The following is a 22,693-nucleotide window of genomic DNA, read 5'->3' as shown; positions in this document are numbered from 1 at the left end:
ATCCTCTTATTTGAAGAACTGAGGATGGAAATTAAAGCTACTTCAATTGTGACTCAGAATAGTTCAGATCCTTTAAGCAAGGACAGAATGTTCTATTTTCACTGATTTAATTTCAAACAGTTATGTTTCTCACAGCTGAGGGTTTTAATCAACAAGGTTTCTCAGCACTAGGTGTTTGAAGTTAGTAAAATAAGTCTTTACATATTCAAAATAGATAACTGCCACACTTTTTAAAAAAGATGTTATTTTTTTTAGTGCAGTTTTAAGTTCAAAGCAACATTGAGGAGAAGGTACAGAGATTTTTCCATATGCTTCCTACCCCTTATATGCATAGCTTCCCCAATTGTCAATATCCCCCACCAGAGTGGCACATTTGTTAAAATTGATGAACCTACATTCACACATCGAATCATTAAAAGTTTACAATAAAGTCCACTCTTGGTGTCGTATATTCTATGGGTTTGGACAAATATATAATAACTGTATCCAACATTATAGTATCAGACAGAATACCTTGACCACCCTAAAAATTCCTTGTGCTCTGCCTAGTCATCCCTCTACCCACTCCCAGCCCCTAGAAACTACTGATTTTTTTTTTCACTGTCATATGGTTTTACCTTTTCCAGAATGTCATGTAGTTGGAATCATACAGGATGATGACTTTTCAGATTGGCTTCTTTTGTTTAGTAATATGCATTTAAGGTTCCTCCATGAATTTTCATGGCTTGATAGCTCATTTCTCTTTACCACTGAATGATATTCCATAGTCTGAATGTACCACAGTTTATCCATCCATCTACCAAAAATATCTTTGTTGCTTCTAAGTTTTGGCAATTATAAATAAAGCTGCTATAAACATCTGTGTGCAGGTTTTTGTGTGGAAGTAAGTTTTCAACTCCTTCAGGTAAATACCAAGGAGTTTAATTGCTGGATCATATGGTAAAAGTATATTTAGTTTCATAAGAAACCATCAAACTGACTCTGCAATTTTGATTTCCTACCAGCAATAAATGAGAGTTACTGTTAATTCATGTCCTCTTCAGAATTTAGTGTTCTGTATTTTGGCCATTCTAATAAGTAGGTAATGACATTTTGTTGTTTTAATTAGCATTTTCCTGATGAGAAATGATGTGGAACATCTTTTCATATGCATATTTGCCATCTGTATATCTTTAGTGAAACATCTGTTTAAGGTCTTTGGCCCATTTTCTAATTGGATAATTTTCTTATTATTGTTGAGTTTTAAGAGTTCTTTGTATATTTTGGAAAATAGTCCTTTTTCAGATGGGTCTTTATGAATATTTCCCAATCTGTGGCTTGTCTTCCTATTCTCTTGGCATTGTCTTTGGAAGAGCAAAAGTTTTTAATTTTAATGAAGTCCAGTTTATCAATTATTTCTTTCAGGGATTGTGCATTTTTTGTTGTCTCTAAAAAGCCGTCAATACAAGATCATTTAGATTTCCTTCTTTTTTTTAAAATGAGTTTATAGTTTTGTGTTTTACATTTATGTAGGTCTGTGATCCATTTTGAGTTCATTTTTGTGTAGGCTGTGAGGTCTTTCTGCAGATTAAAAAAAAAATTTTTTTTTGCATGTGGATGTCCAGTTGTTCCAGCACCATTTGTTGAAAAGACTATCTTCCCTCCATTGTACTGCCTTTGCTCCTTTGTCAGAGATCAGTTGAATGTATTTATGTGGATCTGTTTGTTTTCCCTATTGTGTTTCATTGATCTATTTGTCTGTTTTTTGGCCAGTATCACACTGTCTTGGTTACTGTCATTAAAGTAAGTCTTGACATTAGGTAGTGTCAGTTTTCCAACTTTGTTCTTTTCCTACAATATTGTGTTAGCTATTCTGGGTCTTTTGTCTCTTCATTCAGACTTTGGAGTCACCCCGTCAATATCCACAAAATAATTAGCTGAGATTTTGGTTGGGATTACATTGAATCTATAAATCAATTTGGGAAGAACTAACCTCTTGACAATATTGAATCTTCCTATCTATGAACATGGAATATCTATTTATTTAGTTCTTCTTTGATTTCATTCATCAAAGCTTTGTTGTTTTCCTTATGTACATCTTGTACATCTTTTATTAGACTTATACTTTAACATTTCATCTTTTTCGGGGTAATGTTGATAATATTATGTCTTTAATTTCAAATTCCACTTGTTTATTGCTGGTATATAGGAAAGTGCTTGACTTTTGTATATTAATTTTGTATCCTGAAACCTTTCTATAATTGCTTATTTCAGGAGTTTGTTGTTGTTTATTCTTCAGATTTTTAATATAAATAGTAATGTCACTTGCAAACAAAGACGGTTTTTATTTCTTTTTTCCCAATCTGTATCTTATTTCCTTTTCTTATCTTATTATATTATCTAGAACTTCCAATATTATATTTAAAGGAATGGTGAGAGAGGATATCCTTGCCTTGAACCTGATCTTAGTGGGAAAACAGAGTTTCTCACCATTAAGTACTATGTTATCTATAGGTTTTTTATAGATATTCTTTATCAAGTTGAGGAATTCTTCTCTATTCCTATTTTACTGAGTTTTTATCATGAGTAGGTGTTTGCTTTTGTCAAATGCTTTTTCTGAATCTATTGATATGGTCATGTGATTTTTCTTCTATATTCTGTGGATGTGATGTATTGTATTAATTTATTTTCAACTGTTGAACTAGACTTGCATACCTAGGATAAATCCCACTTAGTCATGAGGTATACTTTTTTTTTATACATTGTTGATTTTGATTTGCTACTATTTTGTTGAAAATTTTTGCAGCTATATTTCATGAGTCTAGAGTTCTATTTTGTAATATTTTTGCCTGGCTTTGGTATTAGGGTACTATTGGCCTCATTAAATTAGTTAGGAATTGTGTCTTCTGCTTCTGTTCTCTGAGATTGTAGAGAATTGTTATAATTTCTTCCTTAAATGTTTGGTAGAATTCACCAAAGACCCAATCTGAGACACTCTATAACTTAGTGTTAAATAAAATATCCATCCCTTAAATAAAACATATGTGGTAAAAAAGTAGTACTATTCTTTGTTCTGTTTTTTTTTTTTTTTAATTTTGTTTTCCCATGGACATTTAGTCTAAAAATTAACTTTAGGAACCTTTTATTTTGTCCTAATAATTTTTCAGATAAGAAAGCAGAGATGTATATTGGTGAAATAACTTGCTCAAGTTCACAAGCTAATTAGTGCCAGACCTAAGAGTAGGTTCTCTCTCCACAATACTGCACTGTTACCAGCTAAGTGGCAACAAATAAGAAATGTTTGTACAGAAAGTTGCATGCTACAATGCTACTAGTTGTAAGAACTCACTCGGACAGAAGTTCCTTCCCTTAAATAATCCATCATCTTCTTCCATGGGTCTGCTATTTGTATGCCATTCATTTGGACAGTTTAATCAGTGGTAAAATAATTTCAACTGCCATTGGAAAAAAACACTTTTTATTATTTTTTCAGAAAAATATTAGCTACAGCTTTTCCCATCTGTAAAGAAAGAAAAAACACCAACTTATCAAGAAGGAAAAGTTGGAGGGCTATCTTCTTAACTATGATGATTTGGGAAGTAAAATCTCATTATGGGAAGAAAGGGGTGGGGGGGGGTAATGTGTTTGCCTTGGTAGCTAAAACTGACTCTTCCCTGTCCCTGGTCCTTCTCAAGGGATCTATTGATACTTTCATTTTCAACAGACACTTTTGAACATCATTTTGTGTCAGGCACTATTCTAAACTATAGAGATATATAGTAGCAGTTATTAAAGTAAACCAAGTCCTTGCCTTTAGAGAACTTACTTTCTAGTGAAGGGAGGCAGAAATAATCTGATAAGGAAATAAATATATAGCATTCCAAATAAAATGGGATTTGAGGACATTCATTCAACATGTATTTATTTCACATCTGTTATATGTAAGTGCAATCTCACCTCTTGGAAATGCAAAGACAGAAGTGTTTCATCCTTGGGAATTCGCAGCGGGAAACACAGATGAATAAACAGGCAAAGTTAGATTAAAGCTTTATAGAAGAGCAAAAATGGAATATAGAAACTTATACATTCTGCCTTATTCTTTCCAGAGTTATGGTGATTGGGAAGATGCCATTAGCATAAGCTTGTTGGGGGAAAAGTAACTACCTGGTTAATTGGCAGCCTCACCCTGATGATCAGACCTCTCATTGCTGAACTTAGATAGATTTTTACTATAGCAAAGGAACTGTAAATAAAAGAACTGTGAAAGAACTATGGGTATTCTACAGAGTAACTCAGACTATTAGAAACATAATATGAACCACAAATAAAAGCCACATATGTAGTTTAAATTTTCCTAGTTGCTTGATAAAAAGTGAAATGGATTTTAATAATATATTTTATTTAACTTGATATATTCAAAATATTATCATTTCAACATTTAATTACTATAAACTTATGAATGAGATTTATATATTTTTCTTTCCATACTGTCTTCAAAATCTAGTACATATTTCCACCTAAGCACAGCTCATTTTGGACTAGTGATATTTCAATTGTTCAATAATTCATATTTTACAGCATAGCTATAGAACTTTCCATCTCAGCCTACCCTGCCTTTCTGCTGAGATTTTTGTCTTAGACAATAAAGATATGTAGAGATTTCAGCATAGTTAGAGTATGGATTTTCTAGATTGTTTTGATTACAAAATTGCAGCTGGCAATTTTGGGGGCTTTTCTGTTTATGGTGAATATTTGGTTAATATTTATAATAAGTTAAAAGGTAGTAGACATTTTTGTGTAGAGAAAAATGATGCTGTATCTGAATAAAATAAGCCAAATTTCTGTGAGTCTCTTACCCCTGCTAAATTACTGTAAAAATATTAATTATTTTAAGAATCAAACAAAAATTTTTTATTTTTCTTGTTTTTTTTGGTCCAATAACAATGAGAGTATGAAGGTCAGGCTCAAGTGTCCCAAGATTTTCTGAAATTGTAAAACACAGTGTAACAGAGAAGAAACTGCATTTCTTCTAGTTTCTTATTGAATTACATAGTCACTAAGAACTGCCAACTTTCTGACTATATATATTTTTAAGTTCAAAAGGCAAAAAGTGAGTATTCACCATTGACTTGCTTGTCAAAAACACTGAAAAATTTTTTCTAAATACTGACAGTTTATATGATTTTTTTCCTGCTTTGTCCTTACAGCCTTCTCTCACAGGTGTTTTCTTTCTGTGCTTTTTCAGAACATTTGTTCAGGTGATGCTTAAATTTATAAACTCACTAAGTATAAGTTCTAATTTAGTCAATCAGAACCAAGAGTCTGTAATCTGGAAAGGTAGATTTTAGGTGTCACAATACAGTATAAATAAAATACATCATTTAAAAAAATAATTTATTTTTGATATTTAATTAGTAAGTTATTGGTAATTATGGCTCAACATAACTATGGAAAGACTAATAATGAAATATCCTCCAAATCTAAATGATATTCTTATAGGACACAAATTAAAAAGTTATTCTTTTATGTATATAATCTGACCAGTAAATGAAAAAAGTTAATTAATTATTCTTAACTGAAGTAATTTATGGTTAACTTCCATTTTTTAATTTTTCTAATTGAATAGTTAGTTGATAGAGATATAAAGAAATTTTTATTCCCCTATACTGTTTCCCTGCCTTTGTTTCAGGTCAAGTGGTATTGAAGCATTGATCTTTTGTAGGTTTCAATTTTCTCATTAATACAACTTGAGGACACCACTATGTTCACCCCAAAACAAGCTGAAATGCAGTCATCAAATACATACAACAGAATGTATTATAAACCTTTAACTTTTCTTTGGTGAATTACTGGGGAAATATTTAAACCTCTCCAAGAATTTTAACATTCCTGAGTATATTTACTTCTATTTGTATTGTGTTGGTCCACTTTACTTGAGATATTAACTTGAGAAAAAAGATCTGCCAAATTACCTTAGGTTTCCTATTTGTCAGCATGAAATACAAAATGTTAACAGATTTTTCTTCTAAACACAATTTATTTTTTAAGTCAGTATTTAAAACTTAGGGGTTGACCAAGTTTACTAATTGAACATTTTTATTATTAGATTATAAAGTTGCTTAAACATGTCCTATGTATGCCATTTATTTTATCTTTAGTCTACAGATTTTTAACTTAAATCTATATTCTATGTTAGTGAGTTGAACCTCTCTTTTAAATTATCATAATTACTTTTCCTTTGATGTATATTCCTCTTTTAAATATCCTTTGGTATGAGAATCTGCAGATATTTTATAATGTAGTATTTGTTTCTCCATATTTTATTATAGCATGCTATGAAAACTACATTCAGACTTTTAAAATTTCATTAGACATTTTAGTAGTAACTTCCTACAAAATTTTTAAGGAAAGCATCACTATTTTATAGTTAAAAAAGGAAGAATAGGATAAAGAGGCAATTCTAGAAATTCCAAATGGTCTATTGAAATCTAGGGGCAATTGCAATAGACCATGTTGATTCGCCAAAGATCTAGTGTCCCATTTAGCTAGTCATACAGATAGACTCAGGCATCTGAAATGTATTTTCTTAGCATCATTTTTTATCTAGTTATTATAAGCCTATTCATTAAGTAGAAAGAAAACACAAAAAAAATTAGTCATGGGTTGAAAATGACAAAAGTAGGATATTTTATTGTTAGCTGTCTAAGGAAAAGAGCCAACATAGGTTCTCAGGATGTTTATTAGGACAAAGTCCTGATAAATAATTTTGACCAAACGAAAATATTTTAAAGGACACGTAAACTGAGGTATAGAGAGTAGACCAAATTATCTGAAAGAGTATTTATACAACAATTTTTAAAAAAATTTATTTTGAGGTGAGTATAGATTCACAGGAAGTTGCAAACGCATGCACACACACACACACACACACACACACACACACACACACACACACACACGGAGATTATGCATGTTTCACCCACATTTCCCCAGTGGTAACATCATGAGTAATCATAGTATAGGATCAAAACCAGGAGATTGACATTGGTATATGCTACACAGAATTCATTTGTGTGTGTGTGTGTGTGTGTGTGTGTGTGTGTGTGTGTGTGTGTATGTGTGTGATATGTAGTGCTATGCATTTTTATCACATGTATGGATTCATGTAACTACCACCACACTCAAGATACAGAGCTTTTACAGTACCGCAAGGTCCATCAGACTAACCCTCGCCCAAACGTTTTCTCATCTCCATCCCTAACCTCTGTAAACCACAAATCTATTGTCTATCTCTATAATTTTGCTATCCAGAAATGTCAAATAAATGGAATGATACAATATCTAATCTTTTGAGACTGGCTTTTTATTCACTCAGCAAAAGCCCTTGAGATCCACCCAAATTTTTGTATGAACTTCACATTCTCTTTCTCCTCTCTAGGATTTCAGTGCTAGACAGATAGTCCTGTATTGGTCTGCATGTTCTTGTGGTTCTATTCTTTTTTTTTTTTTTTAAGTCTATATTCTCTCTGTTTTTCAGATTATTCAGATTGTGTAAAGTCTATTGACATATCTTTGAGTTCACTGATTCTATTTTCCATCATCTTATTCTGCTATCGGGCCTATCCATTGAGATGTTCTCCCCCAACCACCTTTCATTACTATATTTTTCAGATCTATGATTTCTTTTTGTTTCTTTTTTATATTCTCAATTCCTTTGACAAGATTTTCTATTTTTTCATTTGTTTCATGACTGTTCATAATTGCTCATTGAAGCATTTTAATGATCACTACTTTAAAATCCTTGTCTGGTAACTACAGTTTCTCAGTAATCTCAATGTTGATGTCTCTCGATTGTACTTTATACAAGTTGTTTATTTGTAAAAGAGAAATTATTTGAAAAAGAGGTTTTTTTATTGTCATGTGGCTATTTTGGGTATTACGTTGTGAGACTCTGGATTCCATATAATCTTTTTTAGTAGGCAGTTGTCCTGTTTAGGATACCTTGGAGTTAGATGAGAGTGAAGGTTCAGCTCCTCATTGGTTCTTGTTGACACCAAGGTAGGGTGGGAGAGATCAGAGTGCTGAGTAAACTTGCCTCACTCAGCCTCATTCAGTCTTATTGCTGCTGGATGGGAGTGAAGGCTCCGCTCCTCATTAGGTCTTGCTGGTACTGAGACATGATAACTGGAGTGCTAACTAACCTACATTCTACCACATTGTTAGGTATTATTGCTGCTGACTATGGTTGGTGGCTCAGCTCCCTGCTGGACCTTCATGAAATTTCCATAGTAGGTGAATTAGAGCATTGCCTAATTGCTTCTTCTGTACAGGGGATTGAAGACCTACTCCCTGTTTAGGTACACTGACATTACCCTAGTAGTAGAATTAGAGCATTGCCTCTTTACACCAAGTAGGGGATGGAAGATCAACTCCTGTGGTTGGCAAACTCTAAAATTGTCCCTCAATATTTTTCTCTTTAATCCCCATGACCATAAGTATAGAGATATCTTGCCCATGATTATGTCATTACAGAGGAAAATGGATTTTGCAGATGTAATTAAGGTTTCTAATCAGATGACTTTGAGATAATCAAAATGGAAATTATCCTAGTGGGTCTAATCTAGTTATATGAACCCTTTAAAAGCAGAGAAACTTCTCTATCTAGTAGCAGAATGGGAAGTCAAAGATATTCAAAGGAAAAAAAAAAAGATTTCAGACATCTTTGCTGGTTTCAAAGATGGAAGGGGCCATGTTCAAGGATCATAGAGCAGCCTCAAGGGGCTGAAAGCAACCCCTAAGCAACAACAACCAATTATTAAAAGTAGGATTATGGTGGTTGATTATATGAATAAGATGCTTAAAGATTTTTCTGAGACATGCATATTAAGCTACCTGATTATGTCCCTTGAGTGGTATCCCTGGACCATTACCAAGCCATCTGTTGTACAGAACCTTGTATTATGTGACTCTCAAGATGTTGATCTTAATTTATTTACCTAAGGATGGCCAAGGACATTGCTTCATTACTAAAAGTTAGAGTAATCCAAAGTTTCTAAGTTATCCTAACTCTTAGTGGAATTTAAAAAATAATAATCACAATTTGTTTTCTCTAACTGAGTGCTGTGATAGCAGAATGTGAATGAGAAAAATCATAAATGAGGATGATCTGTGGAGATAGATCTGATTTTATGCTGGGTATAAAGAATATGGCTTAGAATAATTTGGTTTGTTTTTCACTGAATCACTATTTTTTTAATATGAATTGTCATTTTAAAACTTTATTCTTGCATAGATTTTGTAGATATGATCCTTTGTCAATACAAAGACTCAGTAATGGGGCAGAGGAACAAATGCAAAAGAAAACTTTAAAGGATTTTCCTATCTCTGTATCTTTGATGGCAAGGGCAGTGAGCAACAGTATTAAGAGCACATAGATCCAGAAAAGGTGGGAGAATCTCCTGCTAAAGGATTCTTGAAGAAGTTTCATTGCAAAGTTAATTTTATGGAAATACAAGGAATGCTCACAGGAACAGTCAGGATTTCAAGGCTGCTTATCCAAAGTTTTAAAATCTATTACAGTACAAAAGTGAAATACAGACTTTAGTGGAAGAAGCAATAATTTCCTTAATGTTAAAGAAAACACTTAACAGTTATATAAAAGTAGGAGTAAATTTTATTTACAACTGCAGCTATATTCTCAAATTCAGTATTGAAATCAATCAAGACTGAAAAGCTAAAGTGTCATTTACAAGCTATTCCCTCATAGTTCCTTTTTACTCAAATCACATTTGGAGCCTGTCTTCTGTGATAGAAGGTAACATTTGCTGAATGTACTGGGTGGCATTTGCAATATGCCCTTACTGAAATCCCAACTCGTATTTATAAAGAGAGGTTCAGTCAAAAAACATTTTCAACCCATTTACTGATACATACTTTATAATCTTCAGTACTTTCCCTGTTTCCTAATATACAAGTTTGTTACAAACTGACTACCATGAAAAGCAGAAGAAAAAAATAATTTTTACATGACAAGAACACAAGATTTCAAGCTGATTTTTACGTTTGTGAATATGTGTCGTTGGCTAGATTTCCTTAAACATTTCCTGAAATGAATTCAAGACTGTTTTCAGGTATCAGATGAAAAAGCGTATGTAAGAATAAAGATCCTATATTTGTGTTACTGAAGAGTTTTGTTTCCTCCATAGATATATCACATATAAAAAGTAAATCAAAAAATAAGGCTAAAAAATTATGTTTTCTGAGCATCTACAAAATTTGTTATAAATCTGTTGTTCCCTTTCCAGCATTAGATGTTTGTGTGTTGTTACCAAAACTATTTATGCACAAGTGAAGATTTTCAAAGTGCAGGAGGATTTAGGTTGGAGAAATGGAAGAATGTATTGAATACAATGATATACAACTATATACTTTTCAAAATAGGCTCAATTTTTTTACCTTAAATGGCTTAAATTTTGCTATAACTACAATGTAAATAAGAATTGCATAATCATGCATATCTTAAAATGAAGATTTTGAATTTTAAATATATACATTTAATATATGGTAAACCTTTGAAATTAGTGAAAATTAAATTAAAGTCTAATAAATACCTATTTTTAGCTGGCTAGCCATTTGAAGAATAAAATGAAGCTGGATTTCTCTGTCTCTATATCAGAAATAATTCTGGCTAACTCAAAATTTTAAACAAAAAAAGCAGTTACTAAATAAATTATGATTGAATATTCATTGTGGAAAAGTGACACAAATTCCAAAAGAGCCTTATGTTGAAATAAAATCATCACAAAAAATTATGGAAGATAAATTCAAAATCTAGTTCTATGGTTAAAAGAGATAATGTGCACATTCTTTTCATTATAAAATAAACAGTAATAAATCAGTTAAAGGAACATCCCAAATAAATGAGAGTAAAAAATGAAATGAATTATAAAATAAATGATCAACCTCACTAATAAAGAAGTTAAAAATAGATTTCAAAAAGTACCTTCTCCATCTATCTATTTATATTTCTCTATACAAATATATATGTTCACATTTCATCAAGAGTCATATAAAAGAACTTTCTTTTCTCAATGCCAACAACAGTCTTAATTATTTTTGTCAATCTTATATGGATGAGCAAAGATAAACAAGGACAAAATTATGATTGTCATGGAGAAACAAATCTCTTTATATGCTGTTGATGGAATGTGAACTCAATTTCTACATCCTTTTGAATCATTTATTAAAAGACAAACATTTTAGATGGGGACCCGACCTGAGGAGCAGGGGTGGGAGCTTTGAGACAAGGGCAGCATGAAAGCTCGAGAGAGGGTATATTCATTTGTGTTAATCACTGCTATGTTTCCTGAACATGCCTATGAAACATACTGAAGAATGGTGCCTGAAATTTGCCGTGTGGATTAAAGGCTCTTGGTGCTCCAGCCAGGCGTCAGGGCTGTGTCTCTGAGGTGGGAGAACCAACTTTAGGACCTGGTCCAACAAGAGACCTCCCAGCTCCACGTAATATCAAATGGCAAAAATCTCCCAGAGATCTCCATCTCAACACCAAGACCCACCTTCTCTCAACAACCAGCAAGCTACAGTGCTGGACACCCTATGCCCAACAACTAGCAAGACAAGACTACAGCTCCATCCATTAGAAGAGAGGCTGCCTAAAATCATAATAAGGCTACAGATAGCCCAAAACACACCATCAGACGTGGACCTCCCCACCAGAAAGACAAGATCCAGCCTCATCCACCAGAAAACAGGCACTAGTCCCCCCAACCAGGAAACCTACTCAACCCACTGAACCAACCTTAACCACTGGGGACAGACACCAAAAACAACAGGAACTACAAACCTGCAGCCTGCAAAAAGGAGACCCCCAAACACAGTAAGCAAAATGAAAAGACAGAAAAACACACAGCAGATGAAAGAGCAAGGTAAAAACCCACCAGACCTAACAAATGAAGAAGAAATAGGGAGTCTAACTGAAAAAGAATTCAAAATAATGATAATAAAGATGATCCAAAATCATGGAAATAGAATAGACAAAATGCAAGAAACATTTAACAAGGACCTAGAAGAAATAAAGAGGAAGCAAGCAAAGATAAGCAACACAATAAATGAAATTAAAAATACTCTAGATGGGATCAATAGCAGAATAACTGAGGCAGAAGAATGGATAAGTGACCTGGAAGATAAAATAGTGGAAATAACTACTGCAGAACAGAATAAAGAAAAAAGAATGAAAAGAACTGAGGACAGTCTCAGAGACCTCTGGGACAACATTAAATGCACCAAAATTCGAATTATAGGGGTCCCAGAAGAAGAAGAGAAAAAGAAAGGGACTGAGAAAATATTTGAAGAGATTATAGTTGAAAACTTCCCTAATATGGGAAAGGAAATAGTTAATCAAGTCCAGGAAGCACAGAGAGTCCCATACAGGATAAATACAAGGAGAAACACACCAAGACACATATTAATCAAACTATCAAAAATTAAATACAAAGAAAATATATTAAAAGCAGCAAGGGAAAAACAACAAATAACACACAAGGGAATCCCCATAAGGTTAACAGCTGAACTTTCAGCAGAAACTATGCAAGCCAGAAGGGAGTGGCAGGACATATTTAAAGTGATGAAGGAGAAAAATCTACAACCAAGATTACTCTACCCAGCAAATATCTCATCCAGATTTGATGGAGAAATTAAAAGCTTTACAGACAAGCAAAAGTTGAGAGAGTTCAGCACCACCAAACCAGCTTTACAACAAATGCTAAAGGAACTTCTCTAGGCAAGAAACACAAGAGAAGGAAAAGACCTACAAGAACAAACTTGAAACAATTAAGTAAATGGTAATAGGAATATACATATCGATAATTACCTTAAGTGTAAATGGATTAAATGCTCCCACCAAAAGACACAGACTGGCTAAATGGATACAAGAACAAGACCCATATATATGCTGTCTACAAGAGACCCACTTCAGAACTAGGGACACATACAGACTGAAAGTGAGGGGATGGAAAAAGATATTCCATGCAAATGGAAATCAGAAGAAAGCTGGATATACCATTAACCATACTCATCAAGAACAAAAGGGAGAAGATTCATATTAATAGAATTAGAAATGAAAAAGGAGAAGTAACAACGAACACTGCAGAAATACAAAAGATTAGGAGAGATTACTACAAGCAACTGTATGCCGATAAAATGGACAACCTTGAAGAAACGGACAAATTCTTAGAAATGCACAACCTGCTGAGACTGACCCAGGAAGAAATAGAAAATATAAACAGACCACAAGCACTGAAATTGACACTGAGATTAAAATCTTCCAACAAACAAAAGCCCAGGACTAGATGGCTTCACAGGTGAATTCTATCAAACATTTAGAGAAGAGCTAACACTTATCCTTCTCAAACTTTTCCAAAAGATAGCAGAGGGAGGAACACTCCCAAACTCATTCTATGAGGCCACCATCACCCTGATACCAAAACCAGACAAAGACGTCACAAAGAAAGAAAACTACAGGCCAATATCACTGATGAACATAGATGCAAAAATCCTCAACAAAATACTAGCAAACAGAATCCAACAACACATTAAAAGGATCATACACCATGATCAAGTGGCGTTTATTCCAGGAATGCAAGGATTCTTCAATAAATGCAAATCAATCAACGTAATACACCATATTAACAAACTGAAGGAGGAAAACCATATGATCATCTCAATAGACGCAGAGAAAGCTTTTGACAAAATTCAACACCCATCATGATAAAAACCCTGCAGAAAGTAGGCATAGAGGGAAGTTTCCTCCACATAACAAAGGCCATATATGACAAACCCACAGCCAACATCGTCCTTAATGGTGAAAAACTGAAACCATTTCCACTAAGATCAGGAACAAGACAAGGTTGCCCACTCTCACCACTCTTATTCAACATAGTTTTGGAAGTTCTAGCCACAGCAATCAGAGAAGAAAAAGAAATACAACGAATCCAAATCAGAAAAGAAGAAGTAAAGCTGTCACTGTTTGCAGATGACATGATACTATACATAGAGAATCCTAAGGATGCTACCAGAAAAATACTAGAGCTAATCAATGAATTTGGTAAAGTAGCAGGATACAAAATTAATGCACAGAAATCTCTGGCATTCTTATACACTAATGATGAAAAATCTGAGAGTGAAATTAAGAAAACACTCCCATTTACCACTGCAACATAAAGAATAAAATATCTAGGAATAAACCTACCTAAGGAGACAAAAGACCTGTATGCAGAAAATTATAAGACACTGATGAAAAAAATTAAAGATGATACAAATAGATGGAGAGATATACCATGTTCTTGGATTGGAAGAATCAACATTGTGAAAATGACTCTACTACCCAAAGCAATCTACAGATTCAATGCAATCCCTATCAAACTACCACTGGCATTTTTTACAAAGCTAGAACAAAAAATTTCACAATTTGTATGGGAAACACAAAAGACCCCAAATAGCCAAAGCAATCTTGAGAACGAAAAATGGAGCTGGAGAAATCAGGCTCCCTGACTTCAGATTATACTAGAAAGCTAGAGTAATCAAGACAGTATGGTACTGGCACAAGAACAGAAATATAGATCAATGGAACAGGATAGAAAGCCCAGAGATAAACCTGACACACATATGGTTTCCTTATCTTTGATAAAGGAGGCAAGAATATGCAATGGGGAAAAGACAGCCTCTTCAATAAGTGGTGCTGGGAAAACTCGACTGGTACATTTAGAAGTATGAAGTTAGAACACTCCCTAACACTATACACAAAAATAATCTCAAAATGGGTTAAAGACCTACATGTAAGGCCAGACACTATCAAACTCTTAGAGGAAAACATAGGCAGAACACTCTATGACATAAATCACAGCAAGATCCTTTTTGACACACCTCCTAGAGAAAGGGAAATAAAAACAAAAATAAACAAATGGGACCTAATGAAATTTAAAAGCTTTTGCACAGCAAAGGATACCATAAACAAGACTAAAAGACAACCCTCAGAATGGAAGGAAATATTTGCAAATGAAGCAACTGACAAAGGATTAATCTCCAAAATTTATAAGCAACTCATGCCACTCAATAACAAAAAAACAAACAACCCAATCCAAAAATGGGCAGAAGACCTAAATAGACATTTCTCCAAAGAAGATATACAGATTGCCAACAAACACATGAAAGAATGCTCAACATCATTAATCATTAGAGAAATGCAAATCAAAACTGCAATGAGATATCATCTCACACTGGTCAGAATGGCCATCATCAAGAAATCTAGGGCTTCCCTGGTGGCGCAGTGGTTGGGAGTGTGCCTGCCGATGCAGGGGACATGGGTTCGTGCCCCGGTCTGGGAAGATCCCACATGCCACGGAGCGGCTGGGCCCGTGAGCCATGGCCGCTGAGCCTGCACGTCCAGAGCTTGTGCTCTGCAATGGGAGAGGCCACAACAGTGAGAGGCCTGCATACCACACACACAAAAAAAGAAATCTAGAAACAATAAACGCTGGAGAGGGTGTGGAGAAAATGGAACACTCTTGCACTGCTGGTGGGAATGTAAATTGATACAGCCACTATGGAGAACAGTATGGAGGTTCCTTAAAAAACTACAAATAGAATTACCATATGACCCAGCAATCCCACTACTGGGCATATACCCTGAGAAAACCATAATTCAAAAAGAGTCATGTACCAAAATGTTCATTGCAGCTCTATTTACTATAGCCAGGACATGGAAGCAACCTAAGTGTCCATCACCAGATGAATGGACAAAGAAGATGTGGCACATATATACAGTGGAATATTACTCAGCCATAAATAGAAACGAAATTGAGTTATTTGTAGTGAGGTGGATGGACTTGGAGTCTGTCATACAGAGTGAAGTAAGTCAAAAGGAGAAAAACAAATACCATATGCTAACACATATATATGGAATCTAAGGAAAAAAAATGTCATGAAGAACCTAGAGGTAGGATGGGAATAAAACAGAGACCTACTAGTGCATGGACTTGAGGATATGGGGAAGGGGAAGGGGAAGCTGTGATGAAGTGAGAGAGTGGCATGGACATATATACACTACCAAACGTGGGTTGGATAGCTAGTAGGAAGCAGCCGCATGGCACAGGGAGATCAGCTAGGTGGTTTGTGACCACCTAGAGGGTTTGGGTAGGGAGGGTGGAAGGGAGGGATACACAAGAGGGAAGAGATATGGGAACATATGTATATGTATAACTGATTCACTTTGTTGTAAGGCAGAAACTAACATACCATTGTAAAGCAATTAAACCCCAATAAAGATGTTAAAAAAAAAAAGACAAACATTTTAAAGAGTTTGTTTGACACATTCTCATCTTTAGAATATCACAAACATATTTGCATGAATGGGACAATACAGGCATCTATATACTGTTGACCCTTGAACAGTCCTGGGGTTAGGGGCACCAACCCTCTACACCAACCAGCTGAGGACCCGTGGTACATATTTAGTTAAAATAAATCTGCATGCAAGTGGACCCGCATTTCAGACCAGTGTTGCTCAAGGTCAACCCTAGAAGGTTTTCAGGTTTTCACATTATTGTTTGTGCTCTTCCTCTTTAGTAGATTGATAAATGAAATACGACTCACCCATATGACTATATCTATTTGTAGCAACAACAAAAAATTAAAAACGGATGTTTAGAATTTAGTGTGAAATAGCAAACAAAACATTGTAAAATACGTAGTATAGTATCAGGGTGTTTATTAAAATATGCAGTAATAATATATGATTTATTTTCATGCAAGCATATAAGACATATTGAAATGAATTAATCATATTTCATCATTTATTTCACAAATACTTTGAGACTCCACACTGTGTCAATCATGTGGTTCTTTCTCTTTTTTGTGTCATTATTATGCAACCATATGATTATTAATTATTTTTTAATAGTTGTGCAAATAGTTGCTACACATATATCTACATGGTAAAAATAAGCAATAAAATGAATATCTTTTAATCCACAATCCAACTTAATTGGAACTTTGCCAGTAACACTGCATCATCTCTGTGTTTCTCCAAATTACCATCAAATGCCTCCTTTTATTTTAATTATTATTCCCAAACTGTGTGTATTATTCCCTTACTTTTCATTTTAATATTTATCAAAGTATAATATTCATATAGGAAACAAGTAAGTGACCAGTTTGATGATTTTCACACTTACACAATAAAGCAAAACAAATACAAAAACAAAAAAATAACAACAATCCCCAGATGGAGAAACAGAGCTTTACTAGCACCCAAGAAGCTACTCATTCCCCCTTTAAGTCAATATTTTCTTTGAACAGTAACCACTTCCCTATCTTCTTACACACTGTATCACTTTTGCCTGTTTTTGAATTTTATATAAATAGAATTATTTCATAGTGTTTTGTTTCTTTTGTTCAATATTATGTTGTACATTTTGCCTATCTTGTTCAATGAGGCAATGGCTCATATAGTCTTGTTAGATAGTTGTTTGTTATAATGTAGTCTAATTTATTGTTTTTTCTCATTTACAGTTTGTACTGTTGCATCGTGTCTTTAAAATATTTTATACCCTGTGACTATAAAGATAGCATATATTATATTTTAAAATTTTTATTGCTTACAGTATTTAAATTTAAATCAGTGACCCATGTGGAATTATTTTCTATGTATGCTGTGAGTTAGGGTCACAAGTTTCATTTTTTTCCATAAAGATTTTCATACCGAATAGCCCATGCTTTTTCCCATACTTGAAACCCACACTTTCATCACTGCATTCCCACATCACTCTTACATGGTTTATTTAGAGTTACACATATGATATGGCTGCATAAAATCACTGAAGCCTCTTTGGCTTACAACTAAATCTTTGGATAAAATACAAAAAATCTCCTTGGAAAGAAAAAGAAGAGACTCTGCATTGACAAATTGTAGAGAAATAGAAAGGAACTGGCTACCTTTTGCACTATCTGTAGTCATGCACAGAACATGATCAAAAGGCATTACACTGGCCTTGTTTCACGATGAGGACTGTGTATACTCACTTCCCCATCAGCATGGTTATTCACAACAACGGGTCTCTTGTTAAAATTTCAAATTTCTTGGGTGAAAATATATCCACAGGGTTCAGATGAGGCCAGGCATTGCTTCTTCAGTATCTCAAGCACCAGAAAAAATATGTTAATTCCTGAAGGAAACGATAATAAACTTGTATCAGATTCAGCTGCTTTGATTCAGCAAGCCCCAACAATTAAAAACACGGATATCAGAAAATTTGGGGATAGTATTTATGTTTCTGAAAAAGGATGTTCAGCAGGCTGATGATTAAGACCTAAGTTGTCCAGCTACAAAAAAGTAAGGTGCTGGATGATTCCTGTTTATGATGTTTTAAAGACACAATTAATACCCTGTGTCAGAAAAAAAAAAAAAAAAAAAAAAAGTTAATAAGCAGGTTTTCGCTCTTTGAATGAGCCAGGCACATTTCCTACTTCTCTGACCTCAAGTTGGAGGACCAGATCATTTTGTTCTGGGCAGGGTAGAAGGGATTACTGATTGCCTCCTCTTTCTACTTGGTTTCTGTGCAGTATGGCATCCTTCTGGCCATAGGCTTATACATCTACCTGAGCAGTGTCTATAGCACTGGGGTTGGCTCCATCTTTGACAGAATTCTGACTGATCTGGTGTTCAAAATGAAGCAGATGGATAAGTTGTAGCTGGAAATTCTGCAAGCCATTGTGCATTTAACCCAGATGCCAAGGGTCTGTCCAAACTCCCAGAGGTTCTGTGGAAGTTTATGTTATTCTTGAGGCCTATACCAAGCAGAAGTATCTGGAACAACCAGGCTGCTTTGCAAAACTGCTGCTGTGCCCCCCGTCCTGCGCTCCATCAGCTTGAAATGCCTGGAGCATCTCTTCTTCAAGCTCACTGGGGACATGCCCATTGACACCTTCCTTATGGAGATGGAGATCCTGCTGCAGATCACCTGAACCTCACCAGTTACAGCCTCCTCTACCTCATAATTGTTGATGATAAATGTAAACAAGTATAATCAGATTGTAGAGGGAAGAAAATATTTGGAGAAGTCGAGCATTAGGGAAATGAAGATATTAAGGGAATAAAGAAAGGTATTCTGAAATGAATGAAAAGAGCATTTGCACTAGCAAACTTACTGTATGAGAAATGTTAAAGAAATTTCTTTAGGCTGAAGGAAAATGATACCAGAGGGAATCCTGGGTCTTTAAGAATGAAGAGAGACCAGAAATGCCAAACACCTAGTTAAATACAGTAGACTATTTTTTGTTTTAATTTCTTTAAAATATAAACACATATTGACAGCAAAAAGTATAACAATATCCAATGGGACTTTCAGAATATGTAATAGATTTAACAACTATAAGATAAAGCTTATGGGGGTATAAAGAGACTTAAATGGCAGCAAACATCCTATATTTTATTGAAGTAGTGCAACATTATTCTGAGACAATTGTGAACACTTGAATATGTGTATTTAAATTCCTAGAGTAAGAAAAAGTTATACAAAGAGATATAGCCAAAAATCTAATAGATACCTTAAAATACAGTGATCCAAAAGAAGGGGTAAAAGGTAAAACAGAGCACCAAAAATCAGAAGAGACAAACAGAAAACAAGCAATAAATGAGACTATATCAACCACATGAGACTATATCTAACCATAACAATAATTACATTAAATGTTAATGGTCTAAGCACCAAGAACCAGAGACTGACAGAGGTAGATTAAAATGTAGAACTGCATGATATGTGGCCTACGAGAAAAAGATTTTAAATATAAAGTCACAGGTTGACTAAAAGTAAAGAAATAGAATGAGTCTTACCATACAAGCAGTAAGTTGTCTTAACATCAGATAAAATCGACTTCAAGACAAATAATATTACCAGAAATAAAGTAGGATATTTTATAATGATAAAAGTTAGAAATCTTCAGCAGCACATAATTCAAAATGTATATGCACCTCAAATAAAATAGCTTCAAAATATACAAATCAAAAATTGAATGAATTGCAGAAAGAGACAATTCAACAAACATAGGAGATATTAACATCTCTCTCTCAACAACTGATAGAATAACAAGACAAATAAATCATTAAAGATATAGGAGATCTTAGCACTATTCATCACTAGAAATATTAGTTATTACATTATCACATTCAATATAATGTATACTCAACACACATTCTTTTCTATGGAAAAGAATGCTATTTACATTGACCATATACTGGACTATAAAATAGTACTCTAAATTTAAAAAGATAAAATACATAAAGATTTTATTATGTGACCAAAAGAGAGTTAAAGTAAAATAAGATATGTAGACCTCTGCCCCAAATATCTAGAACTTAGTAAAATACATCTATATAATGCATGGGTCAAACAATGCACTCCTGGATCATAGATGAAATCAGAAAGGAAATTAGAAAATAGTTTAAACTGAATGACAATTGAAATCCAGCTGATCAATATTTGTTTGAATCAGCTAAAGAAACACTTGGTAGGACACTCATAGCTTAAAATGTTTACATTAGGAAAGAAAAATAACCTAGAATAAATTATCTATGGTTCCAAATTAAGGTATTAGAAAAAGAAAAGCAAAGTAAACTCAAAATAAATAGAATTAAAGAAATAAATAGAAAAGCATATATAAATGCAATGAAAACAGATAGGCAACAGAGACAATTAGAAAAGCTAAAAATGTGTTTTGATATGATTAGTGTCATCGATAAATTCCTAGGTAGACTAATTAAGAGAAAAAGAGGTAACACAAATCATCATTATTAAGGGGGATATTGTTATAGATATTATAGGAATTAAGATGTAGTAATTGAATATTATGAACAACTTTATGCCAACAAATTTGATAACTGAGATGAATGGACATATTTCTTGAAAAAGATAAATTATCAAAATTGACACAAACCCTCCCTTACAAAATCTGAGCTCTATATCTATTGAAGAAATTGAATCTGTTATCAAAATAACTCCAAAAAATTTGCAAGATCCAGATGATTTTGCTGGTGAACTTTATTAAACACTTAAGGAAGAAATAACACATATTTAACATAAATCTTTTCAAAAAATAAATGAGGAGGGATGACTGATCTGTTCTTTTAATGAGGCCATTATGAACCTGATATTAAAATCTGACAAAGAAATTGGAAAACAGAAGGAAGCAAGGAAGGAAGGGAGGGTGGGAGGGAGGAAAGGAAAAAGAAAATTACAGAAATGGCTTATTGATACATACAGTAGGAAGGATAAATATCAATATCATTGGTACATAGTTTATGATTCCGTTTACATAAAATTCTAAAGTTGTAAAATGTTTATATGTGCTAATTACTGTACTTAATATATCTTAAAGTTATAACCTATATAACATGATAGGAAAGTGCCTAACAGAGCATATAACAAGTGTTAAATTTTCAGTAAATTATTATTGTATTAGTAGTTTCTTTGGGTTGCCATAACAAAATGTCATAAACTGGGTGGTTTAAACAACAGAAATTTATTGTCTCAAAGTCTGGATGTCTGAAATCAAAGTGATGGCAAGGCTGGTTCCATCTGAGGGCTATGAGGGAAAATCTGCTCCATGCCTCTTCCCAGCTTCTGGTGAATTGCTGTCAATCTTTAGCCTTCTTTGGCTTTCTGATACTTCACTTCAATCTCCGTTTCTATCTTCATGTGGCATTCTCCCTGTGTGCCTGTCTGTCCCTGTGCCTAATTTCCACGTGTTATAAGAAAACCAGTCACATTGAATTAGGGCCCACCCTAATGACTTCATTTTAACTTGATTACCTCTGTAAAAATTCCTTCCAAATAAAGTCACAATCAAAGATATTGGGAGATTGGGAGTTAGGGCTCCAACATATCATTTTTGAGGGATAACAATGAAACCCCTTGGAGGAAGGAATATATTGCAAGAAATAGGAAAATCATTTAAAAAATTAAAAGTTTTTTTTTATATTGAAAAAAAATTCTCTCTCCAGATTCTCTGTTTATACATCACATTTATGAGGACCACTTGTTCACCCAACTCTAGCTGGTGGTGTTTGAAAGCCACTCTGGTACTCACTGTCCAAAATTAATCTAGACCAACTCCTCTTTATATGCTTGATCGTGCTCTTTAAAAAAATTGCTCTTCAAATTCTTGTTCTGTAAATATGTCTCCATACTTAGCATTTGCCTGGCTCCTTTGATGAACGACCAGGTTCGGGTTCACTTTTCTGCTTGACTTGGTTGCTATCATCTGGAAACCACTTTTGGTATTTCCGGCCTTTTCTCTAGGCCCTTTTGTGTTCATCTATCAAGTCCAGTTTTAGTACCATGAAAATGATGGGATTTACACATCCTCTGTTCAGTCTCCCACAGAAAATGCCCTTACTGATATTTCTGAACAAAGCAAAACAATTCTGTTCTCTCTTCCATGTGACAGCACTTGAAAATATTTGAAGAGAACTATTTTATGCTTTTAATATACTACGTTTTCTTTTGAATTGCCCATCTAAGCCTTGTTTTTCTTGAATTCTTACATATCCTACAAGGATAAACTCAAACATTGCCTATCTAAAAATTCTGCAAACTTCAAACCCTGGCTGTGTTGATCATGACTTCTACCAAGTTGTAGTTCT

The 22,693-nt window shown here is 33.9% G+C and overlaps 1 pseudogene; it reads left to right on the top strand.

The window, feature by feature from the left end:
• LOC131758148 (retinoic acid receptor RXR-gamma pseudogene) overlaps nucleotides 1-19,017 on the top strand; it is a 52,987-nt pseudogene extending 33,970 nt beyond the window's left edge.
• The last annotated feature ends 3,676 nt before the right edge of the window (nucleotides 19,018-22,693 follow it).

This window comes from Kogia breviceps, chromosome 6, assembly GCF_026419965.1.
Source record: "Kogia breviceps isolate mKogBre1 chromosome 6, mKogBre1 haplotype 1, whole genome shotgun sequence".
In the NCBI taxonomy this organism is placed as follows: Eukaryota; Metazoa; Chordata; class Mammalia; order Artiodactyla; family Physeteridae; genus Kogia; species Kogia breviceps.
The sequence above is the reverse complement of the archived record's forward strand: the minus strand, read 5'-3'. Positions and strand labels throughout refer to the sequence as shown.